The sequence below is a fragment of the Amphimedon queenslandica genome, unplaced genomic scaffold, assembly GCF_000090795.2.
Source record: "Amphimedon queenslandica unplaced genomic scaffold, v1.1 AMPQUscaffold_13486, whole genome shotgun sequence".
NCBI lineage: Eukaryota > Metazoa > Porifera > Demospongiae > Haplosclerida > Niphatidae > Amphimedon > Amphimedon queenslandica.
Genome location: NW_003546278.1, coordinates 392380 through 399937, shown reverse-complemented (window position 1 = coordinate 399937; position 7558 = coordinate 392380). Strand labels below are relative to the sequence as shown.

General features: G+C 38.8%; 2 long non-coding RNA genes across 2 annotated transcripts; both read right to left on the bottom strand.

The window, feature by feature from the left end:
• Positions 1 to 3466: 3466 nt before the first annotated feature.
• On the bottom strand, positions 3467 to 4051 carry LOC109580565 (uncharacterized). The gene is made up of 3 exons (XR_002184281.1): positions 4012 to 4051; positions 3660 to 3967; positions 3467 to 3610 (listed from the first exon to the last, which is right to left on the bottom strand). It is a non-coding gene; the product is annotated as an uncharacterized LOC109580565 (long non-coding RNA).
• Positions 4052 to 5280: 1229 nt separating this feature from the next.
• LOC109580568 (uncharacterized) lies at positions 5281 to 5580 on the bottom strand. Its single transcript, XR_002184285.1, has 3 exons — positions 5558 to 5580; positions 5428 to 5514; positions 5281 to 5383 (listed from the first exon to the last, which is right to left on the bottom strand). It is a non-coding gene; the product is annotated as an uncharacterized LOC109580568 (long non-coding RNA).
• Positions 5581 to 7558: the final 1978 nt, after the last annotated feature.

Genomic DNA, 7558 nt, shown 5'->3' with positions numbered 1-7558 from the left:
GATTGATGATGACACACCTCCATCCATCCTGGAGTTGACTGCATCACGTCACCAAACCTTGTCATCAGCAATGATAAGAGTTCCTGTTGTTGAGGACCTGTGAGCTGGTCTCCCATGACTGGAGCTCCTCCCCCATCATTCCATACAGGAATCTCCTCCATTGTCTCCTCACTAGCGAAGTAACTAACACTAGTAGGTGTGTGCCACTCTTTAACATATTCACATGAAATATCCTCCTCTTTCTACGATCATACAGCTTCAATGACAGGATACGGACCTTGCCACTGAGCTAACAGTTTGGAATGAGGAAGTGGGAAGTAACACCAGCACTTGATCTCCCTTCTTTAGCTTACGTTGTCTTGCTGTTCTGTCGTACCATGTCTTTTGACGAATTTGAGTTTGTTTAGATTTCTCCTGTACCACTTCTAATGCTTTCTCAAACTTCCCTCTCATATGAAGTACATGAGACACCACATTCATATCACTTTTAGAAGCTGGCTCCCATGATTCTCTCAGCACATCTAGTGTTTCCTTGAACCTCTCAACCAAACAATAGTTCAAAGGGAGAGAACCCTGTAGTCTCTTGTGGTACCTCTCAAAAAGCAAACGGAACATAGGGTATGAATCTTTGTCCTCTTCACATGCAGTTTTCCTCAGCATTCCCTTGAGAGTTCGATTAAACCTTGCCACCAAACCATCTGTCTGAGGATGATAGGGGCTGGTCCGAATAGCATTCACATGAAGTAATCGATATATCTCTACTGGTAATTAAGAGTTAAAGTTACTTCCCTGATCTGTTAAGATCTCGTGAGGAATTCCCATTCTAGAGAAAATCTTCACCAGCTCTTCTGCAATTGCTTCAGTGTCAATAGATTGTAGGGGAACTCTCTGGATACCGTGTAGCATAGTCACACACCACCAGGACATAACGATGTCCTGCCCTACTCCTCGGGAGAATGGTATGTCCACGACAGGTAAGGGGATCATTGGAGCTCTTGGCGACTTATGATGCGATGTCTTCTGACAAATCTCACAGCTACAACAGAAATCAGCTGTATCACGGTATATAGTTGGCCAATAGAAACTTCTGAGAATCCTCTCCACGGTCTTCTTCTTGCCCAAATGACCTGCAGAGGGAATAGTGTGTGCAGTGTACAAAATCAACTGACGACACTCCTTGGGTAGCACCAGCTGATCAATGGTGGTCTCACCACCTTGGCGGGGAGGTATCCAGCGTCTAAAAATCAGACTATCTTTCTTAAAGTAACCATCCTCCACACCGTCAGACCTCTCTTCACAGACAGCTCGTATTTTTTCCAGCATTACATCTGTAGACAGTAACTGAAGTAGCACCTCCCTGCTGAGAGGAACCTCCATCTTCTTCGGCTTCTGATCCTTTGCTCTCTCCAGTCCATGACTGTTTCGCTGTGCTCTCTTCTGACTCCTAGTCTTCAGAGTCCTTACTGGTTTGCTTAAGAGGTCCTCTGAAAATGGAAACTCGCTTTCCTACGGTGGCCCAGAAGTATAATTTGTTGACGGACACAGTTCATCTCCCACGCAACAGCTGCGGTAACACCCGTCAGCGTCTCCGGAGACACCCGTTAACGAGTGAAATGGGTCTTTCTCAATTATTAACCTTGAAAATGGCGTCGACCAATGTTTCTACTGGTGGTTCTAAGAAGAAGATTAATGGTTAGGTGGTTATTGTTGTGAAGTTATTCTTCTATATTTTTTAGGGTTAATAAGAACCTATTTTGACTCTGGCAGAAGCTACAAACTGATGCAGAAGCAGCTTGATAAAGTTCATGGTATTAAAAGGAGGTGTCTGTCCTTTTTAAGCCGTATGTGTGCCTGTGTACAATTGAAATATTTCTTGTATAGTTTAATTTGGTTAAAATTGCAAATAAAAAATCTTGGTTTAGCAAGACACAAATTATGTACTGATATAGATACAGTAAAAGCTGTCATTGGTAGAGAGCTACGCTCTTCATCTCAGTTATTAGGTTACAGAGCCATGTGGAGGCACATTAGCAATATTCATGTGAAAAGGTACTATAATTATATATATATATATATATATATATATAAATTTGATGGTTTCTTTTAGATCAACTGTAATGAAAGTTTTGCAGGAGTTAGACCCTGAAGATGGGGCTCTACGTAAATCTAAGAGTTTGAAAAGAAGGCAGTACTATTCAAAGGTGATAAAATAAATTGATGACAACGATGTTGTTTTGTCACTTTGTTTTTAGGGTCCCAATTTTGTATGGCACTTAGATAGCTATGATAAGGTAACTCATTATGGATTTGACATACATGGTTGTATTGATGGGTTAGTTGGTTACTTTTTATGGTTTTTAGAGTTCTTCAATTTAATGGCAGATATTCACGAAAGCTGTTATGGTTGAAACTGACTCCTACCAACCATGATCCGAAAGTAATATCAAGATTTTATTTAGAGGCTGTTGAGGAATTTGGTGGTAAAGATGTTCAGTATAGATTATCATAAACTTATATTACATATGTAGGTGTGCTTAAGTTTATACGATCAGATTATGGTACAGAGAATTGCACAATTGCATCTATTCATATCGCTTTCCATATGTCTGGTCTGCGTGAGTCATCGTACATATATGGACCATCTAAAAGAAATGTTGAGTGTCGTATCTTTTATACTATTATGTTTTCTTTTCATAATGCTAGAGAATTGAAGGTTGGTGGTCTCAATTTTGGAGATTTAAGACTACCTGGTTGATCAATCTGTTCAAGGTATAGTACTTTTCTTATAGCATATCAGAAAATGTTGATTTCTCAATCTTTAGGACCTTAAAGAATCCAATTACTTCGATGGATCTCAAAGAACAAGTAATTCAATCATGAATTGTACTGAGATTTACAATTCGTAGATATTGTGGGGCATACTGCATGGGTTATGTGATTGAAATGGAATTAGAGGAATTTAGAATAGAATGGAATACTTATCCCATACTTTCCAACTCAAAACCTTACTTCCATCTGGCATTCCCAACGATATGTATGAGATGCCAAATAGCAATGGTTAGAAGTAATTTTTTGTACCAATGCAATTTTAGACTATAAATATTGTATGTAGGAGTGAGTGACTACCTGCATTCAGTTCATAACGTATAAATCTGGATTTATGCTATGGAGAAGGAAAGTAAAGCTATTCCAAGGTTTTATTCACATGTATTTGAGATATGAGCTAACCAATTACTAAGAGATATTGGGATTAATAGAAGTGACATAACTGCTGAAAACTGTGTATCTATTTACAAGTATTTGATCAACAATGTTTGATTATTAAATGTGTCAGTTGAAGAGTTTGTTAAGTGGTACTTAGTTAACATTACTAATTGTAAATGGACTGGATTCCAACATTTTTAATACCTATATACATTGATAAATACTAATTACCACATTTATGTTAGCTTACTTTATTAGCAGGACGCTTTGTGTACCTTGAGAGACAGCTATTAATGATGAATTGTAATCTCTCACAATCCTGATCACTTATCGATTCAGGCACTCTTGTATCAGCAATTGCTTTAATTTTAGCTATGTCGCATCTTTCATCTTCTGTGTGGCATAACTAATGTTTAAATCATAATAGCTAGGAATAGTAAATGAGAATATCTCACTAGTTCATGATCTTCTCTTTTATTACAGTATGGTTTCAAGCCTGTGTACACCTACAGTGTCAGCTTTTATTTTGTTCATTATAATAACCATAATACAATAATGGACACTACTAACCACACCACAGCTATAGACGTCAGACAATGTTGATATTTTTCCAGAAATTATCTCTGGGGGAAAATATCCTTCCGTCTTTGCCATTACTGGAGCAGTAATCTGTGAACGTCCTGATTCTTGTTGCGGTAGCTCTAAGGAAAAACCAAAATCTCCAACAATAGCCCTGAAATCCTTGTCTAGTAAAATATTACTACTACAGTTATTATAAATATACTCAATTGCTAGTACAGTACTCACGATTTAATATCTTTATGAATAAGGCATCCAGCATAAAGGTATGCAATACCTCTAAAAACATCTTTGAAAATTGAAATCCTAAGCAGCTAACCTAATTTAGAAGACTGGGACTATTAAGAAAAGAATAATCGAAAATTTCTGAAATGAACTGGCTCAATGAATCCAGGAATATAGAGAGCCATTTTCAATATAAGAGTAAACAATAGCTTGAATTTGGGGAGAGAAACAGTAACCCATTATGTCTAAAATATTGGGATGCCAAAATCTAAAATTCATTATAAAAAAATTAATATAACTATTTTATTTGTTCCAAACTTCATAAGTGCTTTTAGCTCAGCTGTAATTTGCATTGAGGCTAAACCTTCTTTACCTAGTACATCTGACCCTTCCTATTTGAAATTAACAAACCATTGTGCTGCATGTCATAATCATAATAAGTTAACTTTTGTCAGAATTTTTCCTGCTGCCTTTGTTCCAATAGAGCCCAAATTATTGGCTAAATAGACATTGCCATAGCCACCCTTTCCAAGCTCATTTCAATTATCCAAATGGTTTGTTGCAGTAACTATCTCTTCCATAGTGGATTCAATAGAATCAACTATAAAAACTTACATGATTATAATAATTTTAAAGATATGTACCTTTTGGAGCAGGAATAGACAGTATTTCCATATTAGGGGCAGATGAGGCAGACTGTATAGGAGGAGGAAGAGGAGGGGGAAGAGAATCATTGTGACAGTCATACTGCATGTCTACATTGAAAAAAATAAAATAATGCTAATTGGAAGATGCCTAAAATTACCAATGCTTCGTTGAAAAGTTACATCAAAATGAGCACTTCATGATTTTTTCCCATCAATATAGACACAGCATTTGTACAGCATGGGTTTAGACACATAAATTACTGGAGTAGATGGAAACTCCATGTCACAATAACCGACACAATTCCACTTATAGGTACAATCTGGATGACATCTGGCTAATGCAACAAGAGGAATTGGCTCTGTGGATGTTATAACAGGTTCTTTAAAACTAGTAAAACAAATAATGGACGTCCCTAAACAATATCATTAAAGACATTAATAACATCTAGCTATCATACCATTAAAGTTGCAAGGCTTTAGAGTACCAGAAGCAGTAGGCTGTAAAATTGCTTTATTCGAGCCTTATAAAAGTAAAAATTCATTAAATCCAATATAAACTTTACATGCATCTCACAATTTCTTTGTATTAAGCTAATAGATGCAACTTCATAAAAAACCTTCTGGTTGAAATATACCATGCTTATCCATTGCATTTTCTGGACCATTTTCATTCTTCCTAACCTCACCACGAGTACAAGGAACAATACTGTTCTCATCAGAATAACATACTAATATTCTAAGTATAAGAAATATAATGCATGCACATTATTACTTTCAAAAGCATCATTTTCATCTGCTACTAAAGAAAGACTATAGGGATTTGGTCGGGTGGCTACATCAAGAACTACACAATCATCAACTGTGCATATAGCAAAACAAACATACAGTCAATGGTATCATACCTTTGGTTCTTTTAGGTCTTGGTTCAATGTCAACAACTTTAACTCCCAGAATAATCTTATTTGGTAATGCATGTCTCTTTAGTAAATACGCCCCAAGACTCCAGTCATCATCTTTAAATTTTTGATTAGGAATAATGACCCCCTTCCATTAAAAAGCCTCATTTTTGATGTAGTAGACACCTCTTCACCAATAGCGTTACATACTTTCGAAATTACTAATTCATATGAATCTGCTTTCTTCATATCAACACTGTACTTTTCTGAAGATTTCACAAAGCCTTTCATTCCTTGTTCCATCAAACAACAACTAACCTGTGTGGCTTATATTCTTTATACAGAAAAAATAGCTAGTATTACCTCAACATTGTTCTTTGTCACCCCTACAGTGTGCTTCTGTTTCACTTCATTCTGCTTCATTTTCTTTTGTAATTTCTTGCCACGATTTATCAAACCTTCCACCCCTTTGAGCTCTAGTGCTTTTTCACATAAAAACTCTGATAAATTTATTAAAGATGACACAATCTCTTTCCTATTAGAGCTAGAAGTGTTGGAGTTTGTCTCTTCAATCTCATCCTCCATTTTTGCCATGTAAAAACTTGGTTAATGGGTGGAGTCTGTCATTCTAATTTAATTAGCTAGCCCGTTAACTGGCGTCTCTAGGGCCGTTGACGGGCGTTACCGGAGCCATTGTGTGGGAGATGAACTGTATCCGTCAACGGATTATACTGCTGTGCCACCATACTTTCCAAAACTGCATCCTCCTCAGCACTAGCTTCCCCATTCCCACCACTTACGGGTGGGGAAGTCAGCTCTGGTGGTTTTGGCACCCCCACCAGACATAGCTTCTTTCTCAGCTCTCTCCAACTCATCTCTCTCCTCCTGCCTTGCTCGACTTCTTGTTGTTACAACTAGAGCCTCTTCTACCCCATGTGAATGCATCACACCATGCTCACCATGTAACAGTTTCCCCAAGTCAGGAACATCCACTCCTAATAGTACTGACACAGGAAGACAATCAGCCACTGCCGCTGTCACCACCATCCTGTCACTTCCAAGCTTTATCTCCATTTTAGCTAGGGGGTAGAGCACGGTATCACACCATGAGCACACCTCACTACCACTGCTTCTCCTTCTAGTAGTTTGTTTTCTGGTACCAAGTCACATCGCACCATAGTCCTAGTAAACCCAGTGTCCAGCACTATGTCCTTCACTCTAGTCCTCTCTAGAAGACCAGAACGTCTAGACATTCGTTTCGGGATTCCTCCACCACAGAACCAAGCTTTATCTGGACACTGCATCGACATGTGGCCCGAATTCCCGCAGCTATAGGACTTTATGTTCCTTGGTGTAGGTTTCCCTTTCTTAGTTTCCTCATCTTTAGTACTGGCGTCCTCTCGCTCTCTTTTAGTGGGACAGTTTTAAGCAAGATGTCCAGTTTTAAGCAAGATGTCCAGTTGTTTGCATATGTGGTACCTCCTGCTATCAGGCCCACCTTTTTGCTTAATTGAGTCTCCACCAGTCTTCTCCTTTTCACCTGTCTCCTTTCAGTTCTTCCCAGTCATCCTTCTAGCTGTCATGTAGTCATCCGCTAGTGTAGCAGCTCATCTGCTGACTTGGGCTTCCTCTCATTCACCCATATCCTTAGCTCCGGCTCCATCACATTGAGTAATTGCTCGAGTAACATCTTCTCCCTTAATTCCGTCATGCTTTTACACCCTACAGTCCAGCGCTCAAGAAGGTCAGACATCCTAATCGCCAGCTCAATGTAGCCTTCTCCTTCCTTCTAGATGATCTGAACCTGATCTGTAGGTCTCCTCGTTGATGTTATACCTTCTCAGGATGGCGGTCTTGACCTCGTCGTACTTCTTTGCACTGTCACTACTCACTGCTGCGTAGGCCTGCTGGGCCTTTCCTGTAAGTTGGGGAGCCAACCTATAAGCCCAGCATTCCTTGGGTACCTCGTAGGCCTCCATCAGTCTCTTGAAGATGTTCAGGTAAGCC